Here is a 20964-nt window from a genome sequence, read left to right on the forward strand (position 1 = left end):
ATAACCAGGGAATCATAAAACTCATATGAATGTAGAGTCTATGCCCTGTGTCTTCATCGTTTAGCCAGTAATCATATCTGTGACTCCCAGGTGGAGTCGGCCGTCCCCCTGACTACTTCTGTGTCTAGTCCCACTGGGAGATGGGGCCGGATGGGGGACGATGGGGGCCGAGGCCCTCCCTGAGAGCCCTGTTACAGCCTATCACGTGCTAATGTGGAAGGATGGAGGAGGAGGGAGGGATGGAGGGACACAGCATGCTGCTGCTGCACTGACAGATGGAGATGATGACCTCGGAAACCTGCCCCCTTTTCTGGGATCAGCGACGGCAAATGACAGGTATTATTTCATAAGCTAGAATCTAAAAGGAATCACTGCTGCCGGAGAGCCGAAGTCCTTCTACCCCCTGTCCCCACCGCATTAATCTGAGACCGCAACCAGCCACGGAGCTGCGCTGATGTCAGTACAAATCTGTCTACCGTGCACCAGGAAAGGAGAAAGTGCTTTTTGATGAAGTTCTTTATAAATGTTAATGTAACATGTCAGCGAACATGATGTGCAGTCCGCCTGCTCATTCATCTTTTAAGAGAGGGCTATATAAGATAATAAACAGAGTGGGTTGTACCTTGTTTTACCTTATGTCGTGTGTGTGAGAATGTTTCAGTAGCTACACAGGAGCAAAGCTGTTACTGATACCAGTGCACTCTTGACATATAGTGAATCTGTCATGTTACCTGGTTGTTCAAAGGGAATAGAAAGTTATAGCTGTTGGGTTAAGGCAGCTCATGCTAGTCAGTGCCCCATATTTCATTGATAGACAGCTAAATATACTATGCTTCTAGACATGTCACTCGGTCTATTCGCTGTCGGAGTTAAAGGTGGCGATATCTGATTTTCCACATTGGTCTACCCCAACCCTTCTATGAAAATGAGAAACACATTAACGGTCCATTAATGGATTGATGCTCCTTTAAAATGTAGGTCTCATAGAGGCTCAGTAAGAATTAGCTGCACTCTAGGGCCAATTAGCCAACTCTTTGCCTCACACACACAGCCACTCTGGTGCATCTCAATCAATCCAAATACCCACAGGTGAAATGCCAGATCTGATTGTCAGATCACCCCGATGAATTTTAAGTCTGTGCTAAGTATGGACCCTTAATGTTATTCATGTCCGGAAACACGCCACGCATTGACTAACTTAGGTTGGGTTGTGGTTCAGAGCCTACAGTATAATGTCATTCAAGTCCTATGCATGTGATGTAATGCATAGCTTGCGTAATGGTTCTTTCAGTGCATATGTTTTATTTTGTCAATGCCATAACATGGTTTACGTATTTTGGTCTTTAACTTTGATCATAACATCACATATTTGACCATTTCTCCTGGGCTGAGAACTGATTTTTGTTTTCGACAAAAAAATCTTGATTTCCCATGTTCAATTCTCAGATGCGATCCACCGTGCTCTTCCATAGTTGTGTAGCATTGTATGCCTCAATGGCGACAGTGTACCATAACCTAACCTTTAATTAAAATAGAATCCTGTCGATGATCTGAAAAAGCATCAGCCCGAAAGACCTGAAGCAAAAGTAATGATGGCCCAGTTTAACCCACTGTATGAGGCTGACCTTTCCCCAGACTCTGACTGTGACCATCTGAGACTGGCCGTGCAGGACATCTGCTCCTGAACCAGGGTGGTTGTTGTCTCTGCTTCACTAGGCCCCAAGCCTTTCAGAGGCCCTCAACCGTTACCACAGTAGACACAAGGAAGGATGATTCAGATAGCGTTCGTACTGTTTATGAGGGGGTAATTGGAAAGGATCAAACCCACAAGTACTGTTTCTGATATTTTCCCATGTGTCATTTTCACTTTCATTAATTTCACTTTGCATAAATCTGTAACGTACTGTGTAGTATAATATAGTATATTGTGCAGTATTATGGCTGTAGAGTATCATGTTGCTCACAATGCTCATATATTTGATATGCCTGAATGATCCAATTGTTTTTACTACTGTGGTTTTAACTATTTTATAAGCTAATTGCACACATTTCCCCATAAGATTTATGAACAATTTATTTCAATATTGACATTGGTATCATTTGTGCTATATTTTTTTCGATGCAAACATTATATTTAAAAAAAAATAATAATAATTCTCATTCATTTGCTATCTGATGTGAAACGGTGTTTATCTCTGCCTCTTTATCTAGATGTTGTATCTAAAACAGCACATTAACATCTGCACACCATTTAGATGCTAACACCGGGCTAATAACAGTGTCTGTTCGATGCTAGCTCCAGCCAACTTGCGCAGCTGAGCAGTGTCAGCCCGGTTCCTGGGCCTCCTCTGAACAGTTGTTGATTCGGGTCGATCTATACAGCTTCAAGCTGTTTGCTTTAAAGGAACAATATCTGCACAAAACCTATGTTATGTACGGTGTGTGTACAATATCCAGCGGCTGCCTCTGTGTTGTGTCGACTAGTCCCATTCAACAGCCATGATGACAGAGAGTTCTTTAAAGTAATCAACCGCTTCAGAGAGGATCACATCAACGGGGCCCTGGCCTGACCCCAAAGGACTAGCCACTAATATACACATCTGTGGATAAACACAATCAGGGCAGAGCACAGATGCAAAATACAGGAGTGGAGCAGGACACCCTGTCTGTTCTATTCTTTATCATTGTTATGTGTCAATTTCTGAAATCATTGATCTTTTACAAATATTTTTCAAGGTATCTTAATTACTTGCTTAAGAAGCCCAGTTCTTTTGGCTGGCAGACAACACAAATAAGTTAATTTGCATTTCTGTGTTGTGAGTATTTTGGCAGTCGGCACCCTCGTCCAGATTGTAACCCCTATTTCTGCCTCCAAAACCTGCCTTGGAGGAGCGTCCACTGAGGGATTAGGGATTTAGTGGGGAAGGTAAGTGTGACTACAAGCTTTGGCTAGCCATCTGCTCCCCAGCAGAGTCAGGGCCAACCTGGGCTGCTGATCGAGCTCCAGCCTGCCTGCAGCAAAGACCTGGGCACCGTGCTAACTCCCAGCCCTGGCCAACCTGGCTGCCTGGCGCCTGCAGCCAATCACCATCATTCTACTGATTACTTGTAAGAAGCAGTCCATATGTAACAAAGTTGGGGTTTTTTCCCCCTCTGCCTTTATCCTTCATCTTCTTCTTTATTTATTCTCTCAGAACATTAACTAAATATGAATATGTGGACCGTGTGTATCTTTATGCATAATGTGTACGTACACTGCATGTTGAGGACAGTACGGTACAGACCTGAGGAGGAGCATATTGTCAGTGTCTCTCTATCCTAACCTCAGACAGAGAGAACTCAGCTAGAGAGCTAGGCCAGAGAGAGAGGAGAGACAGAGAGAGAGAGAGAGAGAGGAGCGACAGAGAGAGAGAGAGAGAGGTTGAGCTAGGCCACCGAGAAGAGAGCTGTAGCTAGGCCCTGGCTCTATTTGGCTGGCAGTGCTCGGGAAACAGATGACAGAGGGTTTGTGGTCGTCTTATCACCCCTGGGTGAATATTCTAATTTATTTAACGACAGGCTTATTAAAAAAGAGAGAGAGAGAGAGAGAAAAGAAACAGGCAGGTCTCTCTCTCTCTCTCTGTCCTTCCAGCTGCTGTCTTGGAGGAGTGTTCAGTTCAGTCACTCTCTCACTTCGTTCCAGGATATAAGAAAATGATACCTGCCTCATGGCTCCTGCGGTCATCTCCCCTGTTAGACATATGAGAGGCACAAACACCAGTGGACCAAAGGGGAGGATGGAGTGAAGGAGGGAAGGGAGCGGAGGGGGGGAAACAAGAAACCTAATGCTCATTATTAAATTGCAGCCATTGCAGTTGCCAGGAACCTATTTCTCGTCATTAATTATTCATTCTTTATTTCAGTAATCCAATACTCAGGTGAGGAGGGTGGTAGTGATAGAATGTGTAATTTTGAAGTTTAATGGTGACGCTGGGTTGAACAAGGGATTAGGACTAGGATACTAAATCATTAATGCCTGTATAAATCTAAGGCTATATGCTTAATCTATCTTGCATTATGTTGACTTATTACTTCTATTTATTACATTTTGCTGGAAGGGGTTCGGGAAACACTTTACATTGACCTTTTCATGTGCTCTGGGAAGTTGAAACTTTGGAGAAAAAAATTGAACAGGGAAAAAGAACAAGGAAAACAATGTTGCATGAAAAATAAATGACACGATGCTCATCACTGTCTTTCAAGCAATATGACAGAAAGTGTAAATGAACTGAAAACAGATTTGTCTGGCAACATATGCAATTACATATGTATGTAAGTGTTTGAAGACATTGCTCAATATTAATTTATATGTAAATTTTTCAAAGAAAGATAATGCCACAAATTTGCTGTATTTGATTGGACCATCGTGTGACTGTGATTTGATGTTCTTCCGGTTTTGCATATACTGTACGTTTACGATAATCATCTTCAACTCATTTTACCACATTACTACAATTGGAGCTCTTTTATAAAAATGACAAATTATGATTTCCTTATGTTCATAAACAGTATTATATATAACTGTGACTAACAGTTTGTAGGATTAAAGACAGATAGCTGGCAATCTACACTGAAGCCTAAGGCAACGCCTTGTTTGCAACCCATACCCCCATCATACATAAACAACCTGATTTTGCTCCATATGCCTTCACAATATCTCCGATCTTCATCTGATAATCAGAGCCCGAACTAGTTGCAATCATCGCACAAATAGCTGTTCTCAAGATAAGGGTCCCTTTCTGATATTTATCATACTATTTATCATACTACTCTACCTTAGCAGTATGTACAAATGACCTGGACTAACCTGTACCCCCGTACATTGACTCCGTACCGGTACCCCCTGTACATAGCCTCATAATTCTTATTTTATTGTGTTACCGTTTTGAATTTATTTTTACTTTATTTTATTTAGTAAATACTTTCTTAAAACTGCATTGTTGGTTAAGGGCTCGTAAGTAAACATTTCACGGTAAAGGTCTACTACACCTGTTGTGTTCGGCGCATATGACAAACACAATTTCATTTGAGTTGATTATATAAATGCTCTTTCTAATATGCTTCCTATACTCTTACGTTTCTACATACAGTGCACGCTACTGTACTCTGCTACCTTTGTCCTCTCCTCTTTGGCCTCCTCTCCTGTCTGCATGTGCGCACCAGCTGGCGAAGTCGCATACGTTATAGAGGTGGCATGTAATAACATACGCCGGGCATCGTTGCTGTCAAGGAAACCAACCTAGCGATATGAGCGACAGGCAGGGAGCTCTGTGAGGAGCCTAATGGCCATGACCTGAAATATGGCACAAGATGCTGCAGAATGGAGATGTACTTTAGCTGGTAATGGGGAGAGCAGACCTATTACACAGGCCTTTCCTAGAGTCCTGTATCTGAGGTGTACACTGTGTAGAGACATTGTATCTATTCAGGTTGGATCTATGAAAAGTATAGAGAGAGATTGTCAGGTGTTAAAGCCAATAAGAAAAATATGGGACGTATTCGAGGAAGGAGGACAATCGTTTGTCATAAACGTTGAAGACGTAAGAACAAAATAGCACTTTTAATTTGACACATTCAACAAGGTATTGCCTCTATCCCATCCTATCTACCCTGCTAAGAATAAAGGGCAATTAGGTCATGGAATCTGCATCCATCTTGCATCCTCTCTAGTCTCCTGCAATTTGGGCTGAACAAGTAAAGGTCAGGCACGTTAGTCAGATGTGCGCTCAACAAATTCTAAAAAGGCTCAGTGGTCACGCCAAATGTATTCCCTGCTACATAATTAGCCCCCTCAATTCCCCCTCCGCCGGCTCCCGGGCTCGTGCCAGTAAAAATCATCCCCCTCCCCAAAATGCCTTTAACCTCTAGATTGCTGCTCTGGGGCAGATCCCCAGATCCCCTCCCTTTCCCCACATTGTTAAATCTAACTGCCGTACAACAAGGCAACACCACGACCACCACCTAAACTTACCGACCACAGACGCATCAGGCGGGCTCCGGCTCAGGCGGCGAGAGTCGGGGCGTCTGACGCATAAATTAGCCATCAACATTAGCATTACCCCGCGCATGGCACCCGGTGCCAACTGCTCTCCGCGCGGCCATTAAAGGTCATGTTTTGATGACTGAATGCCACACAGGCACCTTGGCTCCCAGGAGGAGCGTTCCCCAGGTGCACGTGAAAGGTTAAAAATTACCTTCTCAGCACCCGCTTGTCTCTGGCGAAGGAAATAATTAGAGGTTTTTAGGAGCGGCAGAATGCCTCCTGTCAGATGACAGAGCGGTACCTAATGGCCGTATCTGGGGAAGAGTCAAACAGGCTGTCAGGCCTGACAGGACAAATGAGCATAATAGCTAGCGTGGAAATGGGCGCCTGTCTTGTGTGCCTTTCAGGGGGATAGAATGGCAACTGCATGAGGAGAATGGTGCATGACTCCTAACCTTTACATAAATCTGTTTAACACGTGTATTAGGAGTATTTTAACATGCAGGCAATAGGGCTTTATCTTATTTACTCCGGCCACTGCCTGCCGGAGATGTTGCTCTCCCACTCGTGTTCATTCCAATAGGGCCGTTGATGTGATGTTTTATTATTTCATTAACCACTATTAGGATTCATGCTCATGACTTTATTTGCTGTCTAAGGTAATTTAGGCTTATACATTCCAGTTGTCAGCAATGGGAAAGGCAACACAAATCTCTAGTGTAATGTAGTTTAATGTAAAAAAAAAGAAGCTTTTTAGGATATGTTCTCTTTCACTATCAATGCATTGTGTAGATTTTTGTAGGTGCAGGTCCAGCAAGAAGCCAGTATCAATTTACTCACATCACACAGTGCCTTGAAAAGTATTCAGGCCCATTGGATTTTTTTCACATTTTATTGTGCTACAAAGTGGGATTGAAATGTATTTAATTGTATATTTTGTCAACAATCTGCACAAAATACTCTATCAAACACATGTTTTAAAGATGAATAGATATTAAATAACTAAAATATAGTTGTTGCAAAAGTATTCAGATCCCTGATTCAGTACATGTTAGAAACACCTTTGGCATCGATTACAGGCAGCTATGAGTCTTCTTGGGTAAGTATCTAAGACCTTGCACACCTGGATTGTGCTATATTGGCCCATTATTCTTTTCAAAATTCTAAAAATTTGCCATAGATTTCTAAGCAGATTTAAGTCAAAACTGTAACTTTGACACTCAGGAACATTCCGTCTTCTTGGTAAGCAACTCCAGCGTAGATTTGGCCTTGTGTTGTAGGTTATTGTCCTGCTGAAATGTGAATTCCTCTCCCAGTCACTTTGCCTGTGCTAAGCTACTTTTTATCCTGAAAAACATCCCATTATTTGCCAATGTCGAGCATACCCATGCCATGATGCAGCTACCACCATACTTGAAAATAAGGAGGTAGTTAATCAGTGATGTGTAGTGTTGGATTTGCCCCAAACATAAGGCTTTGCATTCAGGCCAAAAAGTGTATTCCTTTTCTGTTATTTTGTAGCATTACTTTAGTGCCTTCTTGCATACAATATATATGTTTTGGAGCAAGAAAATATTGTGTATATTTATATTCTTCTTTTCATTCTGTCATTTAGGTCATTATTGTGGAGTCACTACAATGTTGTTGATCCATCCTCAGTTTTCTACCATCACAGACATGTAACTCTGTAGCTGTTTTAAAATCACCAATGGCCTCACTGTGACACATCCCTGAGCAGTTTCAGTCCTGTCCTGTAGCTCAGTTGAGATGGATGAATGCACCCTGGTCTTTGTCGTTGAATCTGTGCTTGAAATGCAATACTTGACTAGGGGACCTTTTAAAGATGTTGTATGTATAGGGGACAGAGGAAGGATTAGCCATTTAAAAAATCATGTCAACCTCGATTATTCATGTCATTTATGTGATTTGTTAAGCCACATTTTACTCCTAAAATAATTTAGGCTTGCCTAAGCAAAGGGGCTGAATACTTATGCACCAATTGTATTTTAGTTATGAATGTTGTATTAATCTTTCAAATATATGGAATTTTTCTTCCATTTTGACATTTCAGAGTATTGTGTGTAGATTGTTGAGAAAACAAATGCACAATTACATCAATATTAATCTCACTTTGTAACACAATAAAATGTGAAGGAATCCAAGAGGTCTGAATACTTTTTCAAGGTACTATATATTTGAACCTCAAACGGTCACAGCATGTTGAGTTACCTCCAGCGTGACTGTCGGCTCTCTCTATCGTCCCATTCCTCTTATTGTTTCATCCCACGCAACATACAGAGAGATGAGCTCTATCTATTCACCACTCTGACCACTAGTCAGCCAAAGAACTCTCACCAGCCTGGTCTCATATACTACACGTAACATAGTAAATGTAAATCCGGGACACTCAAATTATTATGATATGTTACATCTGGTATGGTTACATCAGACAGAAGGTTACTTAAGGCAAAAACAAAAGGAGGTTGGTTGGTTGGTCAGGGTCAGGGATGGGGGGTCGGTGGTTGGTTGTGGGTGGATGGGTTTATGGGTGGGTTTATAATGCAAACGTCTAGCATCCCAAAGGTTGCGTGTTTGAATCTCATCACGGACAACTTTATCATTTTAGCTAATTAGCAACTTTGCAACTACTTACTTATTTTTAGCTACTTAGCATGACAGCTAACCCTTCCCCTATTCTTAAACATTTTAGCTAACCCTAACTCTAACTTGAACCCTTTTAGCTAATCCTTCCTCTCACCCTACCCTAACCTAATCCTTTAACCTAACTCATGACCTTAACCTTAAAACCCCTAACCCTACTTCCTAGACCTAGCTAACATAAGCATTAACCACCTAACCACCTAGCTAACTTTAGACACAAAATTGGAATTCGCAACATATAATACGTTTTCCAATTCATAACATATTGTACGAATTACATCTTGTAGGAATTAAAATTCTTAACATATCATACGAATTGTAATTAGTAACATTCTGTGTCATGCGAAATGGTTGATGGTTTAATACATACCATTTGAAACATAACATATGGAATATGGAATATTCCGGATCTACATACAGAATAATACGAAATGCAGACTCTCACAGGTCAAACACATCAACTTCTCTTCCTGAAGCTGCTAAGGTGCAAGGTGTCTGAGCTAGTGAAACTACTACCACAGCATCCTGCCAGACTAACACACATACAAACCTTCCTTTGCTTCCTCATATGTTTTCTCAAATAAGGCGTTAGGTGTTGAGGAGAAAAGGCAAACAATAGACCTAAACATAGCCCTACATGCAATTCACTCCAGTCATCCGCCACCCCGAGAGCTCCTAAGATGTATTTAATTCGGCATTCTGTGATTCCTGGCATGGCCCTATTGGTGGCATTTGTATTCCTACCACAACACCCTCGTGCTAATAGCAGGGTTATTAACATAACAAACTTAAATGTTCTATATAAATAATACTGTTCCGGGATGCGCGGGCTCAGCTGACACTATTTAGGCAGCGGCTCAACATCTGTTTGTGAACACTTTGCCTAATGATATCATCCGATATCATTAAGTGTTGCAGAGCACATCGCATCAGCAGGTGCAGCTGTTTCAGCTATTCCCATCATGGGCAAAGAAAAAAAGGGAGACACAACCCTCCCGTCCCTCTCTCTTCCCTCCCTATCCCCTCCCATCGCTGAACCGCCAAACCGGTCATTAGGACAATTTTCTTCAACAAAAAAATAGCCCTGCGATTTCAATCTGTATATCACCTGTAATTGTAGTTTTTAGCTTGTGGCTGATTCCATACATTTAGTGCAGTAAACTGTGCAGACTGAGGCCTCTGAATGCTGCCTGAAAGACGCATTTGTGCCACCAGCTGCAGAGGCTGTTTTTAGACGGTTGGGTGGTGTTGTGTTTCTCATGGGCAGGCAGCAGCCTCGGAGGCTGAGCCTGTGAAGCTGATCGAGGCTGTAGCTGGCGCTGCCCAGGCCACGGCTTTGTTTCCTGTGCTGGTTCATTCTGTTTATATGCTCAGAATTATGGAAATTATTGATTATTTCCTCTGTGAACAATGAAAAGGTCTCTAGTTCCTGGGGGAACAGCCGTTTGATGGGCTCACAGGTTGCCTGTAGTTATTTGCTATGGTCACATTCACAGTTAATTAGTCAGGTGGATCATTATTGGATTTTACACTGTTGTGTGTATCATCACCCCATTTTCTTTTAAAGCTTGTTGCATTTCCAATGGAACATCCATTTAATATTTATGAGAAATATTCATTAAAACAAAACTCACATAACAATATCTTAGACTGAACAAATAGTATTGTTTCTAGTGAGATTAAGAGGAGCAAGAAACATAAACAAGAAACAATTACAATCCTGAAAATGGTTTCATTTGTCATCATATATTTCCTTTTTTTTATGAAAAGAGGATACAAAGTTCCTTCAAATGTTTGGGCTCTCTGAGTTATGAGTAATTTCATTTGCAAAATTGCAATCCCAGGCAGACTATACTGACCCTTGGAATGCTGGGATGGAGAGTAGAGGTTTATCCTCGCTCTGAGCGCTGCCTGTCACTCATCGGGGAATACAAGTCCTGCCTCCAGCTCTTCTCTAAATGTTGATTACACAAGACACGGGGGTAGCCGCCCCTGCCTCCCTTCCTGCCTCCTCTCCTGCCTCTCCTCCTTCCTCCTCCTGCCTCCTCCTGCTCCACCAGTCAGCCTTCACCCTGGAGGAGAAAGGAGTGGAACTGCTTTACCTAAGGTGTAGACTGACCCGGGGTTCAGTTCAGGAAGGGTCCTGGCTCTAGGGTTCCCTGGCTAGTCTCCCCCCCCCCCCCCTGTCTCTTCGCCTCTAAGAGCAACAACAATCCCTGTATGGAAAGACCAACACAGACAGCACGGCCTGGGGATCTGGCAAGCAGAGGAAAAGCACACAAACTAGAACCACCGCATCTATGACAATGTTTAAATAACTTTGCATCAAAAGGGATCAAATTATGATTATATCTAACAACAGACAACTTAGTGGAAAACTGTAACTGTATAGATCAGTATTGTGTGAGTACAGAAAAGTGGGGTCTGCTGTCTCGGTATGGCACTACATTGGAGAATGTGGTTAATTTCAGAAAGCTTTATTATATTTCAAACCATCTTTGGTGTTTGGGCTGTTTCTCCATTACAATGCTTTCTTTCTCTTGTATTTAAAGCTGTTTGGGATATTGCAAACATTCTGGCAGCAGGCAAAACAGGTCTTAATTTTCACTTCACAAATGTCCTAGTGGGGGAACTAAAGAGATGACAGAGCTGTGGATACCCTTAGGTACTAGTTGAGATAAACAGTGAAATAACATTCAACTTAATAGGAGACCTATATTTGGTGTTAATGTACCTTCTTCTGCAGAAGACAACAAGGAATTACTTGGAATATATAACTATACTTGCACAATGTGTATGTTCAGATGTCTTAATAAACCTTCGCCGGTCGATGTGTTAATGCTCTTGAATAAAATAAAAAATTACTTTGAGAATAGAGACCTTTTATACATAGAATGTTCTGCATTTCCATTTCCTGTCTCATACAGAAGGTATAGTTGAATACAATAGTTTGTATGTTCTAGTATCAAACTGACAAGATTTCCAAGGCTGAAAAACCACTGTTTATTACACAAAATTAGTGTCCTTTTATACAGCACTATATGTATTCAACACAGGAAACTCCAGCTCCATTGATGTCCTAATTGATTTGGAAGGCTCTATAATTTCAGTAAACCGTTGGAAGACTTTCAATGACGTCGTGACTGTGTGAATCAGCGATCGGTGGAGATCTGAGGGGCTCCGTGGCCACCTGAGAAAAGAAGAAGCCGACAAGCCCTCCGCCGCCTAAGAAGCACGAGGCATATCAACCCTTACAAGTGTTTCCTTTTTTTTCCACCGACAGGAATGTCATGAGTGCCTTTGTTGTTTCTCTTTTGGAAGTAAATGACACTTTTAGGATTTATTAAGACAAGAAACAATTTCTTAACAAGTGGGTCTCTAAAAACCCTCCATGGAAATCTGCTCATTACTTTCCAGCCTGAGGCGCTTCTCTCTCTCTCTCTCTCTCTCTCTCTCTCTCTCTCTCTCTCTCTCTCTCTCTCTCTCTCTCTCTCTCTCTCTCTCTCTCTCTCTCTCTCTCTCTCTCTCTCTCTCTCTCTCTCTCTCTCTCTCTCTCTCTCTCTCTCTCTCTCTCTCTCTCTCTCTCTCTCTCTCTCTCTCTCTCTCTCTCTCTCTCTCTCTCTCTCTCTCTCTCTCTCTCTCTCTCTCTCTCTCTCTCTCTCTCTCTCTCTCTCTCCTCAGCTCAGATGGATCCATCTCCTGTCTCTTGTTTCTCTATCTATATTTCTAAGATGCCGGCGCTGCCATGCCTAATGCTATAATGTCACAGCAGTTTGTTCAAAGTGGAGCAGTGATTTGGGCGCTCAGCAGGTGATGTCCATACTCTCGTCAATTATTGAAGTGGGGGCTTGGTGGAAACACTACAATCGCTGCTGTACCCGGAAGATAAAATGGGAAGGCTTTTGACATCACACATATTCTCTACTTACGCGTTATACAAAGACAGTGGCCCTTTATCATTTTCCCTTCTTTTGTTTTATTCATTTGATGTTTTTCATGTTTTTTTGGGGGGGGGGGGGTTGGGGGGGGGCAGGAATTTTGTATTCATGGAGAATATGAAAAGACACATTTGTTCCCTTTTAGTGTTGTGTGCAAAAGTGCTATCGTTATTTTTATGATTCGGGATAGTCTACAGTAAGGTCATGTATATTTCTTATGCAATTTTCATCCCCTCGACAGTCTTAGAAGTCCAACTATTTTCACACACCCCCCCCCTGCCCCCTATCAAACTGTGAAGATGTGGCAGCTGGTTTGATTAATACATTCTATTAGTTTTCCTCTGACAAAGACACTGTGGACATAATCAGTAGGAGTTACATAGAAATGATGTAAACCTTGACATAATCGTTTTTTGAAAATATTTAAATGTCATGTCTGTTTCTCTGAATACTCCCCGTATAGCAACCACTTTGATATGATTTTAATGAGTAACCAATGCCTAAACAAATTCCACTGAAGAGTCAAGACTAGCACATGTTAAGTCCCTGAGACAGTTAAAGGTATAACACCCTATTTACACCAGTCTGAAATCGGAGCCCACACCCCACCATTTTACCCCACCATCTTTTTCGGGAATCTTTTTAGAACAAAGCGTATCTCAGAATTTGTCTGAAAATATATGTTGCGCTGAAATGCAATGATAAGGTCAGATCCACATGAGAAGAGTGACATTTTAAAACAGGGGTTTTAAGTCAAACCTATGCAGGGCGCCCTGTTGAGCCGTGCAGCGTGTGGCAGACTGGCAGCCTCGTTCGGAGTGTGTTGGGGAGGCTGCTCAGTGGACTGCGGTGGGACGGAAAACCTTGGGCTCTAGGCTGTAGCCTGTAGTCTCTGCACTTATCCCGATGCTCCTCTTTAATAATTTCCCATGTTGTGCAGAGAAGGATATTGACGGATGGGTGGAAACACAGGGCCAGGGCTGTTCCAGTGGGGAGGGGGGGGTGGGGGGGGGTGTGCGTGTGAGTTTGTGTTTGGGAGTGTGTAAAGCTTGCAAATGTACACTATACAGTATGCACTGTATAAATCTTTTTAAAAATTAACATACATGATGCAGCTTTTGTCAAAACATGCTCCCCTTTTTCAGGGAAGAAATCTGACTGAGTGACTCCTCTCTCTCTCTCTCTCTCTCTCTCTCTCTCTCTCTCTCTCTCTCACTCTCTCTCTCAAGGAAACAAGATATGGCATAGTCAGTGAGTGTACAACCCACCAACAATGTCTAATTACACTCTTTCCTTTCCCACAGATCCTCTGCGATCCTTCGTTCGTTTGTTCGTGTGACCAAATTCCTTGTGTGCTAGCTAATTAGGCACATAATATTACTGCTACTACCACTCCTGACAGGTGCTACTGGCCACACACACACACACACACACACACACACCTTCCCTGGCCTTTCCGCCTGTCACACTCACATGCAGCATTGAAAATAAAAAGACTGGAGAATAACAAGAAGACAAGATGTGTTCATTTCAGCTTCCATCTGTTTTTACAGAACCGATGCCAACTTCTACATGTTCAGGCGAAAAGAGAGAAGAGGGAGAAAAGAGGAGGGGGGATAACAAACAACAACTTTGGGAAGAGAACAAGTCCTTGGAGATAGAGAAATCAAATTAACTGTGTGAAAGATTTGGTACAGAGGGTTGAGAACACAGGCGGTTGGTGGCACCTTAATTGCGGAGGATGGGCTCGTGGTATCGGCTGGAGCGGAGTGAGTGGAATGGTATCAAAGACCTTAAACACATAGTTCGATGCCCTTCCATTCGCTCCATTCCAGCCATTATTATGAGCCGTCCCTCAGCAGCTTCCACTGGTTGAGAAACTATAAGAATTATGGTCTACCCCACTGTTGTATTTCAGTACTGTTTACTGTACTGTATGTCTGGCGATATGTATCTTTATGTTTAATTATCATAACCCAGAGTATTTGAAGTCTGTTCATGGCTTATGTTTGCTCAACACTGCAGTATTAGGAAATGTACAAATGGAAACAGGCAAAACTGGCACTTTTCAGTGGATCACAAGACCGCCCCCGAAAAATTCCACAGTACTTTTCTATCACTTCTCTTTCTCTCTAAATTGTAATGAAGGGCCCGTGAGTAAGCATTTCACTGATAGTTTACACCTATTGTTTACGAACCATGTGACGAATAACATTTGATTTGATTTGCACTCTTCCCCGTGACATAATAGAACATGTTTATCCAAATCATTCCTTTCAATCAGCTTCCCGTATTACTCACATACCAACCACAGAGCTTTGTAGACATTGAATGATTAAAGTGGGGACAAACGATTGACTTGTTCCATGTAAACATTACAGTTTTTTTCCCCTCTTATTTGATCCGAGTACATAAATAACAATGACCTGAGGATGGACAGCTTTTATGACAGGCCGATTCGGTTTCTTCCATCTGCTTGGGTACTTTCCACAGACGTGGCACTGAGGTCCAGGAGATGTTGATGTTGTCAAATGGGCTGAGGAGTAAAAGTTGGCAAGTTGACACCCGCTGTGAGTTTAAGGTGGTCCTCCTTCCCTTCTTCCTCTCCTGGGTTTGCCGTGTCAACATCGCAGGGACACTGGCTGCTACATTTTAGGTGCACTAGACAGGAACTACTCATTGTTTTTCCAAACGCAGAAGAAGAAAAAAAGTAAGAGGGAGAAATGTCTCACATAGTTGCGGGGACACTCATTCTTTCCCAGGGTGTAGGATGGTATTCCGTGTGCGCTGGCTGCCAGAGTATACACCGCTCGACCAAAGATCTTTGTAATTTCAACGCTTCCCTCACTCCTCCGGCGAAGGCGTAGGAAGATGTGGTATACTTTGGACTGGCGAAGCCAAATAGTCAATACGCAGCCCTCTGACAACCCGCAAAGGCCTCCAGCCATCTTGTCTCCAGCTAGAGACTGTAGCGTACAGGATGGTGTGGGAATCCACATTCTTAATTGTTTGTTCAATTATTTTTCTTGGATGCCGCACCTGCACTCTGCCAAGTGAGCTCCAGAGAGTCGCTCTGCAATTAGGGCCTGTAGAAGCTAGCTACAGGGTCCTACTTAAACGGCTCAGAGAGAGAACCCCAGAGGGCGAATCAGATAAATACCTTTCAGTGCTCAAGGTAACACGCAATGTGACAGTGAAGAGGCACACTGGGAGTAATTTACCTTTATTTGTCTTCAGATTTTGACCCTGCTCTTGACAACATTCCAGAGGCCTGTGTCAGCCATATTATGTTACCTTTCCTCTTGGTCTAATTGAGACCTATATTACCAATGTTTATAAGCTAGAGAAGGCCGATTGGGAGGGATGATACAGTAGGCTAGGTTACCGCCACTGGGCTGGCTGTGATGTGTGACGCCCTCGAAACATTCGCTATGTTTGAGAATTTCACTGACAAGCCTGTGAAGTGTACCAAAAACACGTGATCACATGTGATGTTATGTGAAGTTAATGTGATGACAGGTGACAGACGACATGTAACGTAACATGTGACAACATGACACGAACATGACACGAAGTGACATCACGCGAAGTGTTCCAAAAACAGGTGTTTTCATATGATCTCACATGTGAAAGTTCACGTGAAATCATGTGGTTTTTCCTGGAAGGGAGTAGCTAGAGCAGCTCAGATGTTCATAGAGATTGTAAATTGCGACGTTTCTGCGATGTTTCGGCATCATTAAATCAAATCAAAGGTTATTAGTCGCACACATATTTTGCGGATGTTATCGCAGGGCAGCGAAATGCTTACATTCCTATCTCCAACAGCGCATTAATACCTAACAATATAAACAATACACACAAATCCCAAAAATGAAAAGAAAGGAATTAAGAAATTGAGGTAAAGGGAGAAGATGTATTTTCAAGAAATGAAAAGGCCGTTCCCTTTTTCGATCATTTGTATTTATTTATGGATTATACATTAGATTGCGAGAATAGTGTATGCATATGAACAATAGGCCTACACGATATATGTACAGCACTGTATGTATAAATACCTACTTTCCTCCTTGCTTTGAATATCCCCAAGGAGGTCAGGGCAGTACACGGAGGTCGGAGTTGTATCTTAAGATGGTGTAAAGCAGAATCAGAGGCGATGTCACAACAGCTGAAAGTGTCAGTCACAGAATTATAACTTTTCTCTCTCTCTCTCTCAGTTCCCCGGCAGTGCAGCTGCCTAAATGAGGGGGATTAAGTTAACACCCTGCTTAGAGGAAGAGCAGGGCAGGATTAAGGCACTGGGCTTGGACATAGCAACCATTCAAGCAAGCACCGTATCCTTTTTAAAAAAGGAAAAAGCCAGTGGTGCACAGCTCTCACTGGGATGGCGCAGTTGAGTTGCCTGAACAAATACATTGACAAGTGTACGACTGACAAAAACATGGAAAACCATGTACGCAGTGCACACAGAGAGGGAGAGCACAGAGACACACACACACTTGCATGCAAAGCACATGCACACGTCACACACACACAGCATCTTTTCCTCGTCCCCAAGTGGATTTGCCCTTGTTTCCTGGACTGGGGGAAGCTATGAGTCCACCCACTGGAATAACTAGCAGGGAGAGAACAGGTGGTCAAACCCTTACGTGGTGAAAAAATGAAAACACCTGCTGCATCTGAAACCTAACCCAGGTATCCCATCACATTCCATAACTATTCCTCATAGGTTATACTGTATATGCTGTTCACACAGTGTTCACATTCTCCCCGCAGTAAGTCATTTTTATCCCTGCTGGGGTACAGTGACCGATGCCAAAACACTGTGTGAATTACGTTGTAAAAGTTACACTTTCACACTTAAGCACTGACATCTCATGCTATTTGAACTTCTGACTTAAAAAAAAAAAAAAACATTTATGGATGATAAATACACGTGAAAATGTAACTTACATTATAAAACTCATTTTAAAATGTGGATCAAAAGAATCCCAAACTCATTAAGCTCCAAATTGCAATTGCAACTTAAATATATTCAAACGCACCATTCGAAGTGAATTGAGTACAAGCAGAATACTGTCACACTCTGATCTGGTTCACCTGTCCTTGTGCTTGTCTCCACCCCCTCCAGGTGTCGCTTAGTTTCCCCAGTGTATTTATCCCTGTGTTTCCTGTCTCTCTGTGCCAGTTCGCCTTGTTTGCCAGCGTTTTTCCTTTCTCCTCGTTCCCCAGTCTCTGTTTGTTTCTAGTCCTCATGGTTTCGACCCTTGCCTGCCCTGACTCCGAACCCGCCTGCCTGACAACTTTGCCTGTTCTGACTACCAGCCTGCCTATCCCCTTGTCCTGTTTAGGACTCGGATCTGGTTTCTGACCCCTGCCTGGCCTGACTGCCTATCGCGTGTTACTGTTTGGACTCTGGTTTATGAACTCTCGCCTGTCCCCAACCCGCCTTCGCCTACTCCCTTTATTAGAATAAATATCGGCGTTCAACCCTCTGCCTCCTGTGTCTGCATTTGGGTCTCGCCTCGTGCCCTTATAGAATACACTCACTGGTGCTTGTTTGTAAAATATCTGCTGTATGATCTCTCCCTGAGAGACACGGAGTGACCGATCTCCACTCATGTCACTTCCATTACCCTGAGAGTTTCGGACACTACGGTGATGGATGCCTTTTCGTCTTCCCCAGTCAAGTCACATGTTCTGGTCAGGGGACAGCTGTAATTGCTAGGACAGGTGACACATGTGTGGAAACCAGAATATGATGGGAAGACGGCCTAGATCATAGGATCTGTACTTCACTTGCCAACTAAAATAGATAATGTAGCTAGAATAAGCATTACATGAATCCACTTCTGCCTAATAGCGTGTGACTGTTTCCATATGGATTCAAATGACACATATCCTTCATGAATATATTATTTCATTTGCAATGCTTAGCTAAAATGTACAGCTCAAAGGTAACTATGGACACATAAGGAGCAATTTCCCTGTAGAAATTACGGAGGTCAATGTCATGACAAAACTTCACAGAAGTGTAACACGTCGTAATGAAGCGCCCATGGTAATCTGTGACAAAATTAGCATATTTCTCTGCACATAGTAGGAGTAGTGTAGGTGGATGATCATTAGGGTCTTTTGATTATAATTATTCCACTCTGCAGTATTCTTCTTACACTCATACAGTACGATTTCAAAGAAAGCAATTGCATGTTACTGAATCCCATGTTGTTTATTAGTTTGGGGTGTTGTCAGTGATGGGAGATGGAAGAACAGATAGAAATCCCAGTTCTTCAACTGAATCTCCAAAGTGTGTGTTGTTTCAACACATCGGAGCCAACTGAGCTTGTGTTATTGCTCCCCAACTAAGGAAAAAAAGCGCAAAATGCTGCTCTATTTGAACCCAAGGGGATGCAGTATCCAATTGTGTTTATCAAGGCTCCGATTCATCATGTCACAGAGGTCTAATGTACTCCACACTGCTCTCCCTTTGCATGCTCTAAGTATTTTCGGTTCAACTTCGACTTGTCACTGCAGAAAACACACATAAGAACTCTTTTGCAAACAGTCCTTGCTCGCTTACTTCTTTTTCGGAATTCTCCCCAGAGTCTGGAATTTTCCCCTCTCTGTCTTTATCTCGCCGTAAATGTTGACGGACCAGTGAACCTTGATGTGGTCCATGACAGGCTTATAGCTATTTTGTAAAGTGTGCAGAAACACAAAAGGCTTCTGGTGTGGTGGTTAGGCCATCATGGATGCATGGCTCTGAAAGAGAGAGCGGGAGAGACAAAGGAGAGGAGAGGAGAGAGTCCCAACAAACCATCAATAAGAGGCCTGTACTATACAGTAACTAATACAGAAGCAGTCTACATGGGACACGATTTATGACATTTTAGTTCAAACTCTGCTACCCTTCTTTGTGGTTGCCTATTGTAAATTAATGAGTGGTTCTTCAGCAGATCTGAGTTGATGGGTATGACATGAGACCCCAGTAGAGTTTGGAAGATATGTTGCACCATGGTTAACTTGATAGCGCTTTACTTTTGATTTATTTGCTTCATGTCTTTGGATACAGTATGTGTGATTCTACCTATAAAGCCAAATACCTGACTGGGTGCAAATGCACCTTGTTCTGCCTATCCATGTAAAATGTCAAAATGACTAGACAGCTTTTTTTCCCCCCCCTCTAGATGTATTTACAATCCTTCCAGGGGCCTGTTTGATATGCTGTTTCCTGCTCTTTCCCCCCTACCTCCTGACTTCCTGTGGGAACCTCATTTGATGAACACCATTTCCCAGACAGGCTCATGAAGGGCATGTTTGACACGTTGTTACATGACAAAACCTAAAGACATAAAGACAGACACACACAAAGGTGAGAACTGACAATGAAGTGCAACGCTTTTAGGGTCCCGACCTGCCTCGGCGCTCTAGTTTGATGATGTCAAAGCCATCCGGACTGGTGAGGATGCTGTCCTGACTGACGGAATTAAGGAACAATGGATGGGGCTGCTGTGTTATTTGGAATAAAAGGGGAAGTGAAACAGAAACACAAACTGCCTTTTTTGGGGAGGCAGGCATCATGTCAAGTTACACATGTCTTTGGGGCAAAAGTACAACCGTCTGAAATTTCACACGCTAATATCTGCCACACATACTGATACTCGGATAAAATGTTAAGATAGTGTTTGTAATACACCTCCCGAGAGTTCATAAATATGTCCAAATCATCTTCGACACCAGAACTGCAAGCTTTGCACAAAGGTCAGGTCAGAAGAGGCGTTCGTTATTCAGCTTTCTTAAAATGTGACTATTAAGGAAGCACGGGCATTCACTGTAACAATCGGTAGGAAGAGGGCTCAGGGAAAAACATTTGAAAGAAGAGAGATGACATATTTACGGACTTATTGCATCCTTTGTCCAGGCAGCTGAGCTATTCCTTTCCCCACGTAGGAAAGAAGAGTAAGAGGAATTCATACACATTTTCACCTCCCCCCCCCCTTATCATTCAAAGTCGTCCTTTTGGTTCCCATGCATTCACCATGGAAAAGGTCCCAGGTCTTTTTTGTTCTTACTGCCGCAGCAGATAACATTCATATAACTTGCAGTCAAGTGAGAAACCAGGTCATCTACCCCCCCCCACCCCCTCCACCCCTCCCCTTTCTCATATCCTAAAGTAAACCTTTCTGTCCCACATTTCCATCGCCACCAGTTGTTTTTTTCCAATCTTGGGAATTCACTCCAGTTTTAAATGTTTGACAGTAGTTTTCCTGCTTTTTTATGCCACTTAGAAAGAAGGTGCTGCACATTTCTGAGACAGTAACATTCCCCTCCAGTGGTTCCCTGAGG

The sequence above is a fragment of the Oncorhynchus masou genome, chromosome 6, assembly GCF_036934945.1.
Source record: "Oncorhynchus masou masou isolate Uvic2021 chromosome 6, UVic_Omas_1.1, whole genome shotgun sequence".
Taxonomy (NCBI): Eukaryota; Metazoa; Chordata; class Actinopteri; order Salmoniformes; family Salmonidae; genus Oncorhynchus; species Oncorhynchus masou.